The following is a 22,583-nucleotide window of genomic DNA, read 5'->3' on the forward strand; positions in this document are numbered from 1 at the left end:
TTAAGAGCCTGTTTTTACAACTTTCATGCAAATATTTGTGCTCTACCTTATAACATAATGTAGAAATGTTCACTTTTCAGGAGGAACAGCTTCCATTGTCTCCATTTCATATTTTATCAAACATTTCTAAAATCCTGTGGCTCTGGCAGAGGAGGAACTAGCCACTTCATGATTGAAAAGTCTGATGGGTATTATTGTCCTCAGGTGATCTCAGTGGATTGGAAAAATCACAACAAGAAATTGCGGACATTAGCCTCAGTGTGCTCTGTGGGCTCCGGGGCCGGGGGCTCCCAGCTGAAATGTGATGGAAAAGCTTCGACTATGAGAAGTTACGGTGAAATGCCAAACAGCACTACATAGTCACCTACCAAACCCCACACTTGTGAACTTTAGTTCTGCAATATTTGATCAGTTTTTTTGGGACAAATACACACATCATTGCGGCCCTAATATTGATGCATGCATACCTGGATATGTCAGTTTTTGTTGAGTTTGCTTGAAGCTTAAGCCGTAGTCGACCATTTGATCCACAAGGAAATCATTAAGATGCTGCATCTTACAGCAGTCCCAGTGAAGGGGAACAGTCTGTACTTTGTAAATGATATCCATAATATTAATTTCCTGTCTGTGGCCCATATAAACTCTGTGACTGTCAGAAGTGATACTACTCCTTGCATAAAGGACAAATGGCAGGAGAACATTTCTCAGATTAGAAAAGTATTTGAAATAATAAAACTTGAATTCTTTTACAGCCATTGTCATTCTAAGTGAGCTAAAACTTCCACAAAGTTCTTTTACATGGGACTATATAGAGCCTGGAGACATCTACTGAGTTGCAATAATTGTGGACAATATTTTACCTTATTCCCAATTCTGTATTACTAGTTTTTTTTATGTTTAATCAGCCCAGTTGTAATCCACCCGACTCTCCCCCCCCCCCCCCCCTTTACACCCAGGCCTGGCAGTTACACCTGGGAGCAGACAAAGAGATAAATATAGATAGGAGCAAATGAGTTAGACATTGATGAGCATGAAAAAACACACAAGATTGATAAAAAAAAAATTAAAAAAATGCCTGAATCATGTTAAAATATGGGTTTTAAAATTTTGCATTTATGCAAAAACTCTTCATTTTAAAGTGAGTGGCTAGTGTCATTGAGCCAGTAATTAATTCTTCTAGTTCCCGTGCGTGAAAGATTTCCATCCCCTCATAGATTACAGAGTTGATACAGATAAAGACAGTGTCAGTGGATTAATGTGAATGTGCCTTTGGATCAACACCAGAGGGTATTTGTACCGTAAAAATTCATACAAGTACAATTAATTTAATTAAATATGCCATTTCCCTCCATTTTGTCTTCAAAACCGTGATCAGGACAAACATCTACTTATCCAGTGAAGGAGCTGAACTTCATTTGAATGCGAATAAACCATCATTGATTCAATTTTTTAGCATACTTTCTAACTAAATACTTGTTTCAGGGCGACGGTGTCTTCGCTTTCACTCCTCTCAGACTGAACTGTGCATGTTATTTTTCCGGTCTTCGGGAGGACTGTCTGAAACACTAATAAGCGTGGCTTGAACTTGGACTGTGTCTAGGGAAAGTATAAAAATCTGTTTCTCTGGCCCTTATTAGCTGTTGGTTTTTTTCTCCTCACACTGTTAGTCTTGAGGCTCCCTTATGAGGTCCTTGCTTTAATGAATGCACAAAAGACAAGCGTTGGTATTCTCACACTTACTTCACAGTGAACAACATATAGATCTAGCATACACAGTCATTGTTAGCATTTAACATGCTGGTTCAATAAGTACAGTGCTGCTAATGTGGTAGGGAGGGCCTCGTATTCACCAAATATACAGTAAATCTTCACCTCAGTGACTTATGTACAATCCTTTATGCAACACAGCAGCACTGCTTCAGCACATTCAGCAAATCTCAATATGCTATGCAAATGGACTTCATAAAATGCAAAGGCTGTGGAGTGATTCATTCATCTCATGAGGCCCACTCGTAATTCCCCCACAGCGATGGAACCTCTATTCCATTTTAACTGACAATCTGACAATAGGCTGGTGACCCCAATCAGAAACGTTACAGCTTACTGAACTCTGATTTTCACGAATGTATCCAATATTAGGGGTTCATGTGGCATAGCTGTTTCACAGGTTAAGAAAATAATGGTAACTACAACGAGCGAGTGATTCGACTCGTAGTGCGGAGTGTCAAATCATTTGTGCTTTCACGAGCCACAAGTAAATCAAATGTCCATTCTCTTTATGTGTGCATCCCAAACTAAATGAGTCGTAACAGTTCTGCCTGGAGCTCCATGAGCATATGTGTGTCCGTGTACACACACTGATGTCTTGGTTATTTTACACACTGTCGTTCTGTAAACCTGTCAATATCATAGATTCTGCATTTCTCAGCACGTACAACAAGCTGATTTCTTGGTCCCTTTTCTTTCCTTTTGCTTTTCCTCCATTTCCTTTTTACTTCGGTGGCAACAGTGCTGAATCAGTTGATTCAAATCAGCATTGATCTGATTATGTTGTAATTGAGCGAGAGTCAGCAGTTTTATATTTTAACTGACCTTTTATTAAATGCTTTAAGTCATTAATGTGCTAATTGTAATTCATCTGATCTCAAGCTGAGGTACAAAGCTTTCATTTGTTTTGCTTTTAATTTAAGAATATCTCGAAGCACAGAGCTTTGTAGCTTCTGAAAAACCTGTATGTGTTCTACCACCAGAGGCTTTTCAAGTGAGCGCTGATTGCAATCCGGATGGTCCCTCTCCTCTTTAGTCCAGAGGACGCAGCATCCATGGCTTCCAAAAAGAATTTCAAATTTGAATTTGTATGACCACAGAACAGAGTTAATTCAAAATGAGCTTTGTCCCAGAGAATATGGCGTAATTACTGGATCATGTTCACATGTGGCTTCTTCTTTGGATGATAGAGCTTTAAACTACATTTATGGATGGCAATGTCTTCTGTGTTCACAGACAAAGACTACTGGACGTTTTCCTGAGTCCATTACTGTGACAGAATCATAACTGTTTTCAATGTAATGCCACCTGAGGGCCTGAAGATGAGATTATATTAGTCTAATTTTGTGTTGATGTTCAGCCATGTCCCCTGTGCACAGAGATGTCTCCAGATTCTCTGAATTTTTTCATGATATCATGAACTGTAGATGATGGAATATTTAAGGTCTTTGCAATTTTATGTTGAAGAAAATAATTCTGAAATTCCTCCACAACTTGTTGCTGCAGTTTTTTTTGTAAATGGCTAAATCGTTCTTTGTTTTCAGGAGATTCTGCCTCTCTAAGGTCTTCTTTTATACCCCACCGTGTATCTGACCAGTTAACATAATTAGTTGCAATATATTCTTCCAGTTGCTTCTGTTCAGTTCTTACTTTTCCATATTTTTGTTTCCTCCATCACAGCCTTTCTGAGTTATGGTTTTCGTCATCAAATTTATAGTGAGGTTACATTTTCATAAAGTCCTTTTCAATATTGTATATGTTCTTGTGTAAGCAGGAAATAATTGGTTTATGAGATGTGCTGATTATTGCATTCTGTTTTTATTTACATTTTGCATCCCAACTTTTTGGGAATTTGTAAAGTTATCACTCAAATCACTTCGCAAGCTGCTTTCCTCCAAAACAGATGGCACGAACCAGTCATAAATGTCCCTGGAACGGAATATATCTATATATCTATAAAGTAGTATGACAGATCTGAATTGTCCCACAAGCAGCTGCTCACTTGCTGCTGTGACCCTTATTTCAATACATTGTGTCCATTAAGAAGTGGCACATGTTGATGTCCTGCAGATGCTTGTTGCAGAGCTAAATAACTTGACAGAAGTGATGCAGTAACAGGATGTTGTCGGTCACAACTTGAAATCAGACAAATGTAATCTCATCTGTTTAAGTGTTTTTTGTAAAATCAAAGAAAATCCAATTTTCTTCAATTTTAACAATATGCTCCTGCACCATGTTTTTGTTTCAACTTGAGATTTGTATCTGGCAATGTCCCCAGGGTCTGCTTTTACTGTATGAGCCTTAACCCAGTTACCGGCTCTAAATCAGTGAACGAACGGGAATGACCTTTATCTCCAATAGGCATCATTGAATTTCTGACCCAAAGATATAAACCATCAAATGTCTCCTCCTCAGCACTCATCCATCCCTTCTTTCATTTTCACAATGCAGTGGTATTTAAGGAGCCAAACTGCTGAACTCTTAAAAGGAAGCCCAGTCAGTCTAAAGAGCACCCGAACGCAAGGGGGTCAGGTGTGTCTGAGTGCACACACAAAAGAGTGTCTCTGTGTTTGTGCATATCTTTTGCTGTACTGTCTGAACAACTTAGAGAACTGACCTTTTTTAAATTATCAAGGGACAATCAGAACCTTTCAGTGGTTCCTGTACAGCCATCTACCCACTCTCTTCCTCTCCACTTCTTCCCATCTTGACTCCTTCATCTTTTCTTCTGCCCCTGCTCCCCCATCTCCCTTGTACTCCCTTTTACAAACTCCACCACTTATCTGTCCTGTTGCCAATGTGTTTTGTTACCTCCTCTCAGACAAACCATGGGGCTTTGTGGACAGGGGAGGGAGATAGATAGACAGACAGACAGAGGGCAACTTAGAGAACGAAAGGGATGCAGTGGGTAAGAGTGGATCAGGTTATCTATAATTTCTTTCAATAATTCTCAATATCGGCAGTCTGTCTGGCTCTGCTGCTACAAACCATGATCACACCCACATGCCCATAATTGCGTGTTCCACAGAGTTCCGACAAGATTCTTTCTCCTGGATTTCACCTTCAAAGATCAATGAAGCTTTCACTCACCAGAAGAAAAAAGCAAACATTTGAACAAAATGTCTTTACCAAGCTACACAGCTCTCATCTTCTCAATGAAGGGAAAGCTACTGCATGTGGGTTTTCATGCCACAAAGGAGTCCATGGAATAGGGCACCTAAACACAATCTAGATTCTGTCTACTGTTCAAACATTTTGTATGCACAAGCTTTGTTGCGACATTGCAATCCAAAGACACAAGTGGTGATGAAAAGTGTAAATTTGGATTAGGCTTTTTTATCCATGTCTTCCACACATTTCTACCAGTAAATGTATGGTCTAAATCTGGACTGTAACTGAGGAAAGTAGTGGTGGGTCCACACACATTTGCAAAAGAACATTTTTATACCTGTCCAAAAACACTAACATCTGGGTTTTGAGTCAAAGTGTTCAATGGGCTTTTAGTTCTGCGTCAAATGACTGAACAAGTTGCAGGGATTTATCTGCTCTGGCTCCGATCGGCATTGGTGCATACATTCATGAGGGGGCTACAGTCAGGGCTATGAAATTTGGCACAGCTCACTTTTTTTGTAAATAAACACACGTTTACCAAATTTAATGACTCAAATGGACAGCCTAACAATGACGGCAACAAATCGCAGAATGAAAGAGATTGGATTAAATTATTTTACACATACTCAAGACTGTCAAACATAATAAACTAGACTAATAATCTCAAAAGGTTTTCCTTATCAGAAGCGTTTCCAACACACTCTGTAGAATATCTTAATGCTATTCATTAATGTTGCAGGCTTGCCCCCTGGGTGGTAGTGCAAGGCATTAGACCAGTTCTGAATAAACTGTAGCCCGCAGAAAGGTGGAAAGGACTTAATTAGTTTGTAGTAGCAGTCGTACCCACATTTAAAGAAAAACAGTAGAACCATGTTAAACTGGCAATGAGAAATGATTTAATCTGCTACCTGCTTGAGCTATCTTTGGAGTAAAAACAATGTCACCATATAATCTGCTTAAAGATGGACATAGATAAGAGTGTTGAAACAATGACAACACTGCTAAGTTAAAGAATGACACCAACCAGTCAAAACATGGGATAACTAACGACTAAAGTTACTTTGAACTAAGTGGACTGGAATTGTTGTCAGAGACTAAATCAATCTAGAAGCTAGAAAAGAGCAGTGCTGCTTTAAATGCATTTGAAGCATTTGATATATATACATCTCTCAAAAAAATCATAGCAGCCTATTTTTAGCCTATGAACATTCCTTATATAAATGAGAAATTGAAGTCCAGTGCTCGAGCTGTTTCAAAGCCAACAGTAAACCAGGCTGACTTGGTGAAGGCCAGCAATAAGCTGTGCCATGCCTCATTATGCCTGACGTGAGCATGTCAGCAGGCCTGCAACTAGACGCAAGTCTATACACACCAGCTCGCCCCACACCCCCCTGGGTATAAGATTACCACCAGGAGTCTTCACGACCGCCATTATTCGGTGCTACAAGCCAGTTGGATTAGGCAGAGAAGGAGAGTGAGAGAAAAAAGCCACACACATTTTCCACTGCCTTTGAACCTTCATAATGAAACTGACTCCTTGAAGTTTTAATGAAAGCAACAATTTACCATTCCTTTTTTCTCCCTGGGCTGCTGAGGCTTACTCAGACTGAATCACTAAAAATAAAATGAAAAAATAAAATAAAATAAAGGACAGCGGTCTCCTTTAATCTTTTTTTATACCGCCTGGTAGAGGCGCTGCCATGCATTTAAATGAGACCATCCCGTGGAAGCACGACAGTAGGGGTATTGACGGAGGCCACAGGTGAGCCAGCGGTATCATATTTTACAGACGAATCAGGCGGCCATCAGTTCTGGCCAGTGTCTCCCTGGACTTATCTCTGATATAAAGGACCACTATTTCTTTTCTATTGCCTCTGCTCACCACATGCATCCCCATTACTTGTACAGAACCTGCCAGTGTCCTCTCCCTCCATCTTTTTTTCCATCGTCTGTGTGACCTGGGCCTGTCAGATAGATGGACAGCTCTTTGGCACGGTGCTCGTCACACTTGCCTGTGAAAATGAGATTGAGTGGCACAGTCATATTGACCTCACCGGTTTCTGGAAGGGGCAAGGATAAAGTTAGGCGTGTGTACATGTTTTGTAAGTGTGTGTCAGTTGCACCATAACATGCAGGACTGGTCCAATATTGGTTGATATGTGTGACGCTTTGTTACAGCACTGTGTTTTTTAACATTTCACCCTGCTAAGGGCCTAACATAATGTCATCCTATGTTCACCTGTTTTAGTGCCCTACATTACTGAGGGTCACCAGTTTGTTAGGCAGTGTGTGTGTGTGTGTGTGTTTGAGTGTGTGTCTTCGTAAGTGAATTTTCTGCCCCTTAGCTCAGCTGCTCTCAAGGTCAATCCTGCTTCTTGGGTTTATCCTACTTTTACAACCATGGGCTGAATGAGAGCAGAGGTACAAACACGGGAAGGCTCTACGCAGAGATATGACAGCAATACTGAAGAGTGCATTCAGTATGATCTGGCAGTAATTACTCATTTTGAACTGGTAAGTCTAATAAATTGCTGCTGTCATCCATTCATCCCTTTCACTAGGATAGGATATTTATCCATGACAGGGAGAAAGCCATATGAGAAAGGACTTTGTTTGTCGTGTTTTTTCAGGACAAGCTGGCATTTTAAACACACACTGAGAGGTTGTGATTTCAAATTCCCTCTTCTTCCTGCTGTCAGTCAGATAAAGCAAAAGCCCTCCTCAAATGAAGCATGCTCTCTCTTTTTAGCCTTGCTTGCAATGTTTGTTGATCCATGGGCAGGGTGCTTTTGGCCCCAGGTGAGTAGAAAAACCTGAGCCAGACATGGGTGGAAAAAAAGCAACACAATTCTGGCAAAGAATGGCTGGAAAGGTACCTCACATAAGGCAATCTGGTCAAACTGGAATTTCAATGGTAGAATTTGTACCCTGTGTCCCATTCCTTTATGGCTTGATAAGGGAATATGACACCAATGAGCATCCATCCATTCATCTATCCTATTCATTGTCACAGTTGGCTGGAGCTTATCCTATCTGTCATAGGGCGAGAGGCAGATAGACTGGTGAACAGCTCACCGGTCTGTCTGTGTCTAATACAAGCCATATGACCGTTTGCTCCTCAGAGCAGACATTATTCTCAGGGCTTTCATTTAAGAAGCCACACACTCTTCGTATGGGGAGTGGGGGGGGCACTTTTGTCACTTCCTAGTTGAGTCTAGACAAAAATGTGACCCGGGTTAAGGTTAGAAAACGATCATGGTTCAAGCTAAAATTCAAATGCAGAATTTTGAGTCTAGACATATAACTGGGCTAGAACCATGTTGAATAGTAAAACATTATATATAATTTTTATATATTTATATGTATATGTATTTTGCATGGAAAAGTTGTCACGTAGGTTGTTCTTTGGAGTCAACAGTTGGAGGTTGTCTTTGCAGTAAGTTCAAGAGCAACTGTTTTCCCTGACATTCCCTGTGTGAGGACAGACAGCAGGGGGGACCAGCTGTTGTCTCTTGTTCTTGACGTTGGTTTGGTGTATAAGAGCCCTAACACAAAGACAGACAACCGCACATGACAGGTGAGCATGTGGGTGTAAAAAAGTCAGGTGCCGTGGATGGCAAGAAGGCGGTGGGAAATTTGACGCAGGCTGGTGTGACAGGGTCAGAAATAACAAGAGAGTACGTGAGAGAGAAATCCATCAGTCTCAGCTGTAATTTGTTTCAGTGCCAATTAGCAAAGTAGCATGCTGACATGTTAATCTCTGGTGGGGAGCCTGGTGAAAATAACGTGCTAAAGGTTGACATGTCAGAATTGACCCCGTTAGCATTTATGATGAAGCACTACTGTCTCGAAGTACAGCCTCTCACATCTACTCTCTCTTCGACTTGTATCCATGTATGACACCCGGTTGAAACTGAGAGAGAATGCTCGAAAGAATAAAAAAAAAAAAAAATAACAATAAGAAGTTATGCCAAGAGAATTTCAAAGAGGTTTGAAATTTATTCTCTGACATCTGACATGAGCTTTGCATCGATTATATACTCATGCGCATCCTCAGTGTTTTCCAGTGAGTGTACTTGCCTGCTACGTCTCCCAGTGCCCACTGCCCCACCAGATGTCTGGCAAGCTATTTAGTTGGACCATATGGTAGCCAGCGCTGATACGGTGCTTTACATAGCAATTTTCAGTGTGGCAGCAGAGCGCTAAAGACTGTGATGAAGCATATGTCTTGTTGGATGCTTCTTTGATCGAGGCGTGCTTTTCAAAAATTAAGAAGTGGAGATTACTATAGGGGGTTTAAAGTTGATGCAGGCTGCTCGTGCTTTCTTTAAAGTGTTCTCGGCTGGCTGCCTTGAATTAGCACATTTTTTTACAAGAGTTATATTAAAGTTCTAGAGAGAGAAAAAACTTAAAGACTGTCTTGGTATCAGTTGGCCATTTCATAGTTGTCCTTCAAAAACACATGCGCGCTGACCCTCAGAGAAACCAAGTGTACATCTATCTAATGAAAAAAAAAAAAAGATCACTCAGGGAGGATATTTATGACTCTTCACTAAAACATGTTGTTCTCAAAGGTTTCTCGACAGAACAGTAAAGTCACTGAGTGTTGCCTCTCCCAAGCATTTTGATGGCGCAACTCCAGATTTGATGGGAAATATTTTTTTTCCCATGGAGGGTCTTTGAGAGTTGGCATAGGCCGGCTGCAGCACTGGCCACTGTAGTAAATAACATATGGGCTTGTTATCTCTTGTCAGAGCTAGGAAGCACTCAACTCATGCCACTTGCTCATTAGACTGCAGCTCAAGGCAAAGCATAGAAACAGAGAGAAGAGAGGAAACACAGGAGAAAGGAGACTGAGGGGAAAATGACAGTGATGATCTAAGATTGAAGAAGGTGGAAAGGCAGCAGGGAAAGTGAATGGCAGAGTGATAATTATGCATGTAGAAGACACGGATGCAAAATGAATATATGCGTGCTAATGAAGATGTTTTCAGTAGAAAACAAGTTAATGTAAGAGGAAGTTGAAACGCAGCAGCGGTGACACCCACGGAGAATCAGGGGAAGGAGAGCGCAGCGTTCTACACACACCCCTCCCATCAGCTGCTGCAGCAAGAACAGCTGTGTGCCCAGTCAGAGGCTTTGTGTGGGTGCGTGTGTGCTCATATATGTGGAGCAACGTGTGGTGGTCTCCAGCTGAGTGTGTCAGGTGCTCCCCACTCCAGCAGCTGTTCACAGCTCCTCTCTCAGCAAGCTGGATGAGAGTCTACAGATCTGGAACCCAATCAACACTAACACAATGGCAGCCCATCACTTTCACATTACCGAGCCAACGCACTCTGCAAGTTGTGCAAACTGCCAAGGACTTTCTCAGCACTTTGGGCTGATGCGGCTTTTTGATGGCACTAAACAGCCATTGCCCCTTTGATTTTCAGTCATTAATCCATCAGTATGATTTTCTTACTAGAAAGTGAGCAGTGTTGGTCAAGTTACTTTTAAAAAGTAATTAGTTACAGTTACTAGTTACTGCTCCCAAAAAGTAATTGAGTTAGTAACTCAGTTACCACATTGTAAAAGTAATTAGTTACTCAGCAACGTAACTGTGGCATTATTTTTTATGTTCTACAACGCTGTTACGTTCTATAACATCTTTAACATCAAATATGTTTATATTAACTGATTGAAGAATAAAAACACTATATACAGTATTTAGAACATTCGGTATTTATTTGAACTCAATATAACAAGTTTACATCATCAGATCATTTTATTTATTTTTTTTTTACAAATCTTTTTATTGGATTTTTCTTTCATATACAGCAGTACTTGACACATAATATGTATCTAGGTAGACATATTAAAAGGTAATAAGAGGATTGTCATGCTGAAAAAACAACAACCAGGTTAACTTAAGCCAGAACGGCTTTAGTGACTGAACTTTAGTAACCCATTGTCCCTTCCCACCCACTGTTAGTTAAGGAAACGAAAGTAAAACACGGAAAAAGGAGAGAGAAAAACAAGAAACAAGAAAAGAAGGGGGGGGGGGGGCATCTAGTCACTTTCTGGGTAAATAGTAGTTCTGTCCAGATATTCAATAAAGGGCTGCCAGGTTTTGTTGAAAACATTACCAGAACCCGCAAGTGAGAATCTCACCTTCTCTAGTTTGATGTGAGTTAGGACCTCCCTAAGCCAGCTGTTGTGTGATGGGGGGAGAGCATGTTTCCACTTAAACAAAATCAGGCGTCTGGGCAATAGGGTAGTAAAGGCCATTACCCGGCGCTTTGTCACAGGGAGATTAGGTGTTGTAAGTGGAGGGGAACCAAACAGGGCCGTGTAAGGCTCAGGAGTGAAATCCATCTTAAGCACCATTGCAAGTGTATCAAAAATTTGGCGCCAGAAGCCAGAAAGGTTTGGACAGGACCAAAACATCAGATCATTTTATAATCAGATATTGGTAAAAAAATGCTTCCTGGCTCTTAGGAGTTGTTACGGAAGCATTTTTTGACCAATATCTGATTATAAAATGATCTGATGATGTAAACTTGTTATTTTTTCAATTAGAAATGTACAACTGGGTTAGACGAATATATGACAGACTCGCTTGTATAGACCTTATTTTAACTTTAGAGAATAGGGAATTAGGGAATCCTAAACCTAAAAATTTATCTCAGTTACTTAATGAAAAGACCAAAGGTCAAAGATCAAACCTGATTTGATCAATTCAAATGTAATTCTGTTTTGCTTATATCCAGCCATCCATCCATTTTCTATACACGCTTAATCCAACTGTTGGGTCGCGGGGGGGCTGGAGCCTATCCCAGCAGTCATCAGGCGGAGGCGGGGTACACCCTGGACTGGGTCACACAGACGAGACACACAACCACACACACGCTTAGACTCACTCCTAGGGACAATTTATTGACACCAATTAACCTAACATGCATGTTTTTGGACAGTGGGAGGAAGCTGGAGTACCCGGAGAGAACCCACACATACACAGGGAGAACATACAAACTCCACACAGAAAGGCGGGGATTGAACCTGGAACCCTCTTGCTGTGAGGTGACAGTGCTAACCACCACACCACGTGCAGCCCCCCCATTTTGCTTATATTGGGTTGTATTTACCAACAAGCACTTTATCCTCACTTATCCTCACTGAGGAAGGAAAAGAACCAGCTCATGAAATTTCCTCTGACAGCCTGGGCTAGACTTGTGCTGTGTTGCAAACAGCATAGTGCTCACACAGGCACTAAACCGTTAAAGTGCTTACTGTGTTGTGTAGATCAAGAGTAAGGAGTGTTGTAAGCCGGTTATTGCTGTGTCACATCTCAGAAAGATGAAGGCATATCCATAAAATTAAATGTCGGATTCTCAGCCATCAAAGTGTCTTTTTATTATTATTATTTTTAGCTCAATGTTAGAAGCCCCGAGGCTGACAGGTGACGTTTATGCTGCTGGGGTATGTGGGTTTAGACCCAGCACACTTGCCTAATATAAAAAAACTTCCCCTGGTGTCAGAGACCCCTCTACAGCAGGACAAACACACAATGGAAATCTTCTAAAAAGCAGCATCCAGACTCCTCAGATCCTAGCATTGGATCCTTGGTCAGAATTAGTCTGAAACAGAAGTCCTTCCAACCAACACAGAACAAATGTAGGTGGGGGATTTTAATGTTTTTCGCTGGGGAAGACATCATGTTCGTGTTGGCCTTTTCTGTTCAAATAAACATCGGGAAATGTTAGAGAATTTGAATTAAATAATGTGAAATATGTTGCTCTTCAAGAATATTCGTCTTGACATTTGTTATAGATGCATGAGACTTCTCACATATAAAGTGCCTCATACATGGCAAAATGTATGTCTTAGGCGTTACATTTTGATGTTGAAGCAAACCTAATTACCAGCAAAAGTAATTATGCTGAGACTTCATTTTGTTCTCAGATTCTCTTTGTAAAGTTGCACCTGCTATTTTGAGGAAGACTAAGGCAATATGCTGACATGTTGGTCTGGTTTGAGCTAAATGTGTTAAGTTTCCAAGAAGCTGTTGATCATCAGTCTTTTCTTAAAGGTGTTATTAACATATCTGTCGTAGAATTATTTTTAACCCAAGAAAATAACCAATTCAAAATGTGACACTGTTTACTCAAAGCTTCATGGTAGAGAAATGTAATACCACAGTGACTGGGATCTTTCTGCTCTTATTTAACTGTAGAGGCACATACTGAACACTGTTTGCCGAGACTAAAATAAGGACAAAATCAAACAACCCTCAGGAAAAGAATTTTTACTGAGGCTTAGTTTATCATTGTTAACTTCAAGCACGGTAGTAAGTGCCAAAAGTGACATCCCTATAGAGCTGCATGTGCTGCATGTAGTCTGGCACATGAACGCACACGCTGCCGCCTTTGAAATATGCCTGCAAAGATGAACCTGATCACCTCCAACTTCTCTATTTCACAAAGAGTTAGACACTCTTCCGGTTGTCCGCACATTTAATCACTTAACCCGATTTAGAATTCACTATTTATTTGGAGGGCTCACTAGAGGATAGCCAGCCAGTCATCTTTTCCACAAATTATTATCCATTTGCACATCTTTATATGCCGTACATGATGTGTTATATAGATTTTTGCACCTCCTCACCGTCTCGGGCAGCTGATTCTGAAAACTATCCATTACTGTATAACCTTCCGCGCCAGGGGGAAAAGTGGGAATGACAACATTTCTGCTTTTTCGCATTTAACCACACCCACTTCAAATTTCTGACCGATCACACAATAGTTGTCGGACGCCACACAAGAAAAACTCTTTGTCATTCAACAACAGATTTCTTTGTTCCTGCAGAGTGTGTACAGGACTTTAGTTATTAGAGTGATGAGACTAAAAAAAAGAATCTTCGTTGCATGTCACAGTTACAGAGAACATCTCGTGCCCTTTTTTTTCACAAGCTGACAAAAATTTCCTGGGGTCCTAATTAAATATCTGTGATGTGCTTTGGTCAAAATAACACAGAGACACAGTGCAGCAGCTCCTTTTTTATCCATTAATTTACACCTCTGTTCAAGCGAATCATTGTACTGGTGCAGAGTGACCTACACAACTCCACCCTTCTCTTCCTCATGGTCTGCCTTTCTTGAGATCTTTATTAGTAAATAACCTTTGGAGGGCATAATTAGGGAATAAGAGAGCTTACAGTAAATTCCCTGAGAGCTCAGACCAAACACCAAACTGATAGAAAGATACTTGACTGTTAATTATAGTCTACTTACATTCCCAATTCCTCCTGTGGCCACATTCTCCTCACAAGTCATATCTTTGACTGGCCCAAGTCGTGAAACCATGAACTGCAGAACTAAATGACTTCCGGCCAATTAATAACGATAACCATTGAAAACTCAGTCACTCAATTCCTGTGTTTAGCAGCTGACATTAGGAGCTGTTGCTTAAATGGACAATATTTCACCGTGGTTTGTTTCTGAAACAGGGGTTACCAATGCTGCATTCGGGGTGCATTGAATGACAAATCGTAAATCAGAAATTCCAACTTTCAGCTGGTGAAAAATGAAAAAACACTAATTAAAAAGTCAGATATCTTTGTCAGGATAAGGCGACATGCCTCCTGCCAAATGGTGGCTGGGATAGGATCCAGCTCCCAGGTGACTCATTGGATGAAGTAGGTATGAAAAATGGATGGATAGTTGGATGGATGAATAATCATATTGGGATACAAAACATAAGAAAAAGTTCTAGTACAACATTATTGGCTCATATATATAAATATATATATATATATGGGCAACGATTAAAAATTTGAATCTAATTAATCACATGATTTCCCTGATTAATATGGATTAATTGCATTTGTACCCAAAATCCAAAAATGAATTCAAAAGTAGTGTATAGCTTTTAGCATTTAGTTTTATTTTAAATGTGCTGCCATATGAATGAAAGTGCCATAACATTTGTTGTGCAAACACACTTTTAACATCAGCAATTTTATGTAGTTTTTATGTAGAAGCCTCGCTCCACTGTCTGTTTCCTTGAATGACTTGCTGGTATCAATTGTGTGTTTTGCCTTTAAGTGATATTTTAGACTGGAACTACTACGGTGAGAAGACAATTCAACTTGGCAGTGTTTACAGATGACTTTGGTTCTGTCGACTCCACTGTCTGGAAGAACTTTAAAATGAAAATGGCCGAGTAAAAGTTCCGTACCCTTCTCCATGTTTGGTGGATCCTCCAATTCCTTTCTTTTCTGGCTCCACAGCAGAGAGCAACAGACTTTTACAACAATAAAAAAATAATAAAACCTGTGTTAATGTGTGATAAAATATTTATCGGCGTTAAATAATTAGCGAGTTAACGCGATAATAACGAGTTAACTCGCCCAGCCCTAATACATAAATATATATATATATATATATATATATATATATATATATATTTATTTATTTATTTTTTAAGTGCATTGGGTTCTACAACCAATGAGATTTGATGTTAATAAAGCAAAATCCAAGAACAAAAAAGTTTCAGCTTCCCATTTCCGTGGTACAGTGAATACAGCTTTATCTGAACTTAAAGTTTTTTGGAGATAAAGAGGGAGGAGGCCAACTAAACTTGTTCTGTGACAAATGTTTTGAATTCAAATCTGAACAGCTCACTGAGTGAAATCTATTCAGTGCAACGGTTGTGCTTTTGTTACGAGTTGGTGGGTTGGTTCTGACTGCAGACATTCAAAAGTTTCCATAAATTTTGCCCCTTTAATGTTAACTAACCTCGTAGTCTCACATACTCTAGTGTGGAGAGAGATTTGAAGTTCTAATGGTCACGCACAGACACAGACACACACACACACACACACACACACTCGTCCACACAGATAAACACTCTTACTCATCACGTTGTGGAGTGCACTTTAATAAAATGGTGGCAAATCGAGGGAAATCAGGTATTGATTTGGAAGTGCTGATTGCTAGTTTGACTTCCACAGAACATCTTTGAGGGCCTCTGAGGGTCTGGGGAATTGCACTGAAATGCCATCTGAATGCCACAGTAAGTCACGCTGCAAATTGGTGGACCCCTCTTAATGCTTGAGTGAACAAAGAAACAGTAAGTTGTGGCTTTGAACTTCCAGATTTACTTTAGGTTTCTCTTAGAGAAATATTTATTTTCTATTGAAGAAAATATGTTGTAAAGCTTGTTCAGTCTAAACAAACACAGCCCCTGCATATTAACTTTATAACAATTTAGCAAAATTTGCATTCTATTCCCTTGATGAAAAAGACTAAAATCAAATCAATCTTCAAATGATGTTTGTATTGGCTTTAAATCCTGCGAGCATGATTAGTGTATTAATTTAAGGGTAAAATTAATGACATTAATTGTAATGATATTCTAAAGATCATACTGAAAGCAAGAAGGGAAAATCTGAAAAGAACAAACTGATCAGCACAACAGCCTTCATTAAGATCCGTGGTTTTGCTGAACCAGCTGTACTGTTGGAGACTTGAAGAAGCTTTTAGAGAAGAAAGCAGAGGTGATGTTGGTTTCACAATCAGCCGCATATAGGTATATGGGTTTTGGAAAGGCTTCTGGTCTCCAATGACCCTTGTGTAGGCAAGATGACATAATGAGGAATGGTTTTTGAAAATGGGAGAGGAAAGGGCAGGGAGTGGTATTAGAAAGCAGAAAAAAAACAAACACTGGACTTTGCGTGTCTAGCCTTTTTTTTTTTTTTTCTCATTATCATCAGCTAGATGTTACAGTGAACCTCTAAATCTTCTTATGACCTCTAATTTAGAACCTGCCTTGCCTTTTTGACAAGTCCTCCACACTTTATGGAAGCTAAGCTTAAAGCATAGCTTTGGTTCCAGAAGAGGCAATGGATTTATGAAGGCCTCGTTGAGATAAAAACTACACTTCATCGAGAATACATATTTTCCAATGGGAAAGGGCTGCCATGAGGTGCTTTTATGAAAATAAGATATGACAGGTTGCATTTTCTCCACTTTGACCCTTCCTGGCTGCCTAAGCGAGACCTTGTTAGCAAATACTGCGATCACACCTTTCTACCTTCCAAGCCCTGTTTTCCCTTTGTCGGTGCAAGGACCAATTAAATGTTCATGTGATTTACGAGTTGCTGCCCTTCTTGGGTCCCACATTGAAAAAAAAAATAAAAAACTTGGAATATAGAGGGAAAAAACATCTCCTTATAAGATGTGATAGCCTCAAACATGGAAAATGTTTCTCCTTTAAAAAAAAAAGAACAGAATATAGAAAGAGCCTCCTTTGCCTCCCTGGCTTCCATCGACGCCTTCGGCAGGCCGTAACATCTGTCTCACATCCGGTGCTTCCTTTGAAAGTTTCCCAAGTGTCTTGGCTTTTAAAGTGTTGCTGGTGCTGATGGCTACATATGAAATGTAGGAAAGCTGGCGCCTTCTTCCCTGTCATCCCCTGTCTCATCTACCTTTCCCTCTTCTGTTCAATATTTGCAAGAGCTACGAGTGTGTAGGGGGAGGGGGGGCAGGGAGGGGCCCCAGTGGCTTTGCCAGGTCGCATGACTTTCTTCTCCTGCAGGAGGAATAAGCCCACTTCACAGGAAGTGTATATGTGTCACTGCGGAAAACACACCCTGATCCAATGAGAACGGGGTCCCTGTGTTTTGCGTGTGGAGATGTGACAGCACAGGCAACATGTGTGTTCAAGTTTGTACATGTGCCACTCATGTAATGCAGATTTATCTTGCCATCCAATTGAGTATCAATGTCGACTTGAATAACTGAAGGGATCAAACTCGGATTTTAACAATGACTCATATTGTAATGGGGATTTACAGTCTAAGCAACACAGTATAAAATGGCTGTGCTTAGTGTGTGAGCATGCGTGTGTGTGTGGGTGGGTGCATGTGTGTGATTCAGCAGAGCGGCAGTTCAGCCACCAGGCTTAGAGATTTTTTTTTATCAACCGAAGCACACTGCAGACATTTAAAGATTAGCTACAGTGATAAATAGAATTTGTTCCTTTCTCGCCTTTATCTTCTTCTTATTACTTTTTTCCTTTTTCATTACTTTCAAAATGCTTTTATTTTGTAGCATTATGTGCAAAGGTGTAAATTTCTTCCAGCAGATAGAGCAAAAATGTCTACATAAGCACGGATTTCACCCGCTTCTCCTCCTTCAGCTTCATTTTAAATGGCCAAATCCAAAGAGGAAGATTAATTCAAGTGTACATGCACAAAAAGGCCTAAAACAAGCTGCCACAAGCATTGACGCAAACACACACCTGCATTTAACCACAGTGGGTGCTTGTTTAAAGCAACTTAATTCTCTCTTAGTTTTGACAGCAGCCAACCTGTTTGAGCTGAGTTTCTTTATACAAAGCAGGTAATTGGCACTAAAGCTTGCAAGCGAAAAAAAGCTAAAAGCGAAAGAGCTTGGAATGCTTTCTCGTGATTATCTTCTAATGGACTCAAATTAGCTGAGCATAATAGAACTCCCCTTTTGTGTTCGCTGCCACATCACTACGACAAATGTCACATTGAGAGCCACCAGAGGTTATATGTTAAACCCAAAGGGGGAAATACAAAACATGTCAAATTTGAACACAAAACCATTTACAATATAAATGACATACCGCTGTAAAATTAGGTGTAATTTGATGTTAAAGTCCTTTAAACTGAGGGAAAACTGTGGGATGCAGTGTTCTTTCATTATGACTCTGATTCAAATGTGTCATTTGTGTTGTTTTAGACCACACCATGACTGGCCGACAATGAATTCCACAGGGAAAGCCCAAAGCTGCCTGGTTGCATCCTGTTTCTTGTATGTCTCTTAAGACCGGAATGGACTTTGGCACAGTAATCCTTGCATTGTAATGAACAGTTTAGCTTGAATATAAAGCCATCTGAAAGAGTCCAGGTGGGCGAAGTTTCATCCTGCATTACCTGCTGCCTTTCCTGCTTTTGCTCAGAGACTAATTTCATGGCCAATACGCCTGCATTTCAAATGGAGCAAAGAGGACTGTTGGTGTGGTTTTTGTTACATTAGAGAATACAACAGCTGTTATTATAAGAAAATGGAGTTCTGAGATGGAGGAATACAGAGCAGGAGAGGGGGAAAGTTCCTGAAGTCTTAAATTGAGATGTAGGGCAGGTGCAGGCAGCAGTAGAACAAGTTAGATGTTTTATGATCTTGAAGTGCTCTTTCACAGAGAGTTTGCTGTAATTGTGGCCAATAAATATTGTTCCAATAATTTATGCTTGTTTCTGTCTCATCTGCGATTGACATCCACTTTTGCCGCAACACTCAACAGTGATGCCTTCGTAATTCTTTTTTTTTTTTTATTTATTTGTCTTTTGCTTGCCGCTACCATTTTCATTCTGAAATGCTGCGCTATGACTTGGACGGTTCCAATAACTACAAATTTGCAGCGCTGCAGTATTGACATCAGGTATCAAAGCCTGCCTGTTGTCTGGATATATCATATCTAGGGTCTCCCTGCCTGGTGCGTCACTGGTCTGTCGCACATGGCTTTACCCAGGGCTTCAACCTTCAGCATTTCCTGAGGCAGTATCTGCCACCGTCCGGTCCTCTCGTTTGTTCCCCCATTTGCCACAGAAGGCCGTTTCCAGAAATCAGGTGACTTGCAGTGGTTGTTGTTGTGCAACGGGCTTCCTGCAGTTAAATGACATTCTTAGACCTCCACTGGAAGACTCCCGGCGGCCCACTTAGAAGTAATGATGGATTTGACATTAGGGTTCACGGTTCCCAGTGTGGTGTGGCAGTTTAGCCCTGGCTGTCCTTCCCACACCTGCGGATATCCAACTCTTCTCCCCCCAGTACTAACTCCTCATTGTTTCATTTACAATAAAAATGACTCTCAGCCCGAAAGATCTGTCAAAGATCACGTTTCTTGGTTCCTTGGTTCCTCCCAACTCAGCCAGACTTTGTATTTCTGATTGGCATAATGTTTGACACAGCACGCTTCACATGCTATAGAAGAACTACATTATTAAAATCAAAGTTCTTCATATATACCCTCAGGCCATCATCATCGTTTATTGGTAATGTACTAAAATGACATCTCAGTAGAGATAGATAGAATTGTTTTTGCTCATCTCCACACCAAATGAGAGCTTGAGGTCATACACAGGCATACAATTAAATATTTGATACAGCTAGCTTTGGACATAGACAATGAACTGCACTCACCCTGATTGTTTATCCGGTGCATACCTGTCACCACTGATCCTCCTCTTGCTGAATATCTTATTACATGGACTAAGGAACTGCCTGCAGTTCTGTTTCTCTCGTTCTACTGCTCCCTGTCTTCACTATTCACAATCACAGATGAGGTAGAAACCAGCAAAACACTCAGACATTCCTCTTTCATTTCTCTTCTATGATTCTCCTGGCTCTATTTCACTCTTCTTGTTTGGTTTTTTCGTCTTTGAAGCTTTAAGTAAGAGAAGAGTTGAAAGCGAGGTCATTGTATTTATTTTTTATCAGAGATTTATTATTTTTGAAGACCTGGCAGTAGGAGATAATTAGCTGACAGGAAGCCATGTTTTTTATGTTCATTTATTTATCTATCCATTTATTATTTTGGATTCTTTTTATGAGAAAATATGCTAAGGAGAAAGTAAAATGCTACTGTCACTAGTTGCTTGTTTTGTTTGATTATGGATGGAAATGGATGATGCAGATGAGTTAAAAGAGTATTAAACACAGAGCAATTTCTGCACTGGAAGTGATTGTGAAATCAAATATGGGTGGTTTTAGCGTACGCCATTGGGTAAACATTAGCACAATGTGCATTGCATCTCTATGGATTTCCTTCTCTCTGCAGCTGGAGATGTGAAGTGTTTTTCAACTAGATGCACTTTCCACCACTATTCCTAGAAGGTTGACCCCTGTTTACTGCTCGCTCCTTTCTTACCCGTCCTCCCCCTTCATCTCTGACAGCTGGACACCAGGCCTGCATGAGCTGAAATGTCATTCGCACATATCCCCTGTTGTTTTTTGCTCCTCTCATCTCCGCTCCTTACGCCCCCCCCCCCCCCCTCCTCCTCCTATTTATAGAGGTGATGAGATTATCACTGTATGAGTAGTTGTTTCCCCTCTGATCCATTTCTATCTTCACTGATGAGTATTTATTCTTCAGTCACACATCTGACTCAACCAATCAGCTTCCCCAATCAAGTTCACATTGATTGTTTTTGAAGTTTTTAAAAAATAAAAAGGAAGGGAGGGGGGATTGAGTTCTTTGTCACCTCAATTGAGAGCCCCCACCCCAACATCCTCCATTCCATCTCACCTTATCTGAAGAACACTTCTACATTTTGGCTTGGCCATTTGACTACAGCAATGAATCGGGATGATTCCATTTAAAATGCTGGGTGACATGATTGTGACTGTCTTGGCAGTTGGTATTAGAGAGATGAGTTACTGGGGGATCTTGTGATTGTGTGTGTGTGTGTGTGTGTGTGTGTGTGTGTGTGTGTGTGTGTGTGTGTGTGTGTGTGTGTGTGTGTGTGTGTGTGTGTGTGTGTGTGAGAGAGAGAGAGAGACACAGAGAGAAAAAGATGTTAGTTGTGGTAGAGCTGTTAGGGATGTGGTGCATGGACAAGGCTTCAATAATAACCTAGCAGGGGAAATAAACATTGAAATATTGTTTCTTGAAAAACACCGTCTGTATGGAGGAATGGGGCAGCTTTATTTCAATTCAACACAAGTCCCATCAGCTTTAGATTGCATATGAATTCCCACATGATGTAGTTCTGCAGTTCATGTGTTTTTATGCTTATGGACAAATTGACAGCAATTGTGGAGAGTTGGAAAAAGTCTGTTACTGTTCATAAAGGTGCAACTGACATCTTAATCTTTAACCTCTTCAGACCTGTAATGCTCTCTAAACATCACAATAGTTTTACCTATATGTCGCATTCGGTCTGAATAGATTAAAAACACATTTTTTCATATGTGGTTGATATGAGGTTGGACTGCTAAAAATGTCACAATGTCAGCCCCTTTTCACTCCGACTGCATCACATACTGCTGCTCTGTTATGAGCCCTTTGTGTCATATATCAGTGAGACAGAAGCCTTCTGCATCACATGGCAAAATCAGTGTTTGCTGCATCATTGTCCAACACACTCGAATAACGTTAAGATGCGTTGTATTTCAAAGCAAAACACAACCCTTTCCGAAAGCTAGCTAAGTAGTTTTAGGGCCTGAATATTACCATGAAATTGCATTGCCTAAACCTAACCGACCAGTGCATGAATCTAAATTCAACTGTGAGTAAGAAGGAAACAGAAAGTAAGTGGAGAAATATGACTGTCCCGAAATTAATTCAGATCTCATGATTCTTCGTCCTATTACATTCCGTCACCTCCTTTCCTGCCTGCTTATGAGATTTGTGTGTATGCGTTATTGCTCCAGATTAACGTTGGAGAGTTTGCTGTAAGAATGTATTATTGCTGGCAGGGTACCAGTGCCAAAACATATATTGCTAGCCTCACAGAGAAACCTAAGCACCCTAACAAAATGGCAGTATTTTACTGACCGGAATGAGAATGGGTTGCTGTAGTGACCCATAAAGGGGGGTTGATATGACGTCATGTGTTTGTGTCCTTTGACCTAAAGGACAACTACAGTTAGACCAAATATTTTTGTAGTGTGAGGTTTTGTCTCAAAGTGTTTGTT

The 22,583-nt window shown here is 40.4% G+C and overlaps 2 protein-coding genes across 5 annotated transcripts in view; both read left to right on the forward strand.

Annotated features, from left to right (window-relative positions):
* The window catches only part of lsamp (limbic system associated membrane protein), a 605,659-nt gene that overhangs the window by 529,649 nt on the left and 53,427 nt on the right, over positions 1-22,583 (forward strand). The window lies entirely within an intron of this gene.
* Positions 13,981-22,583, forward strand: part of LOC142388547 (apolipoprotein A-I-like) — a 282,451-nt gene continuing 273,848 nt past the window's right edge. The window contains exon 1 of the mRNA XM_075473942.1: positions 13,981-13,985. The gene's annotated coding sequence lies outside the window, so the exon portion shown is untranslated. The remainder of the gene's footprint in view (positions 13,986-22,583) is intronic.

The sequence above is a fragment of the Odontesthes bonariensis genome, chromosome 9 (genome assembly GCF_027942865.1).
Source record: "Odontesthes bonariensis isolate fOdoBon6 chromosome 9, fOdoBon6.hap1, whole genome shotgun sequence".
Taxonomy (NCBI): Eukaryota; Metazoa; Chordata; class Actinopteri; order Atheriniformes; family Atherinopsidae; genus Odontesthes; species Odontesthes bonariensis.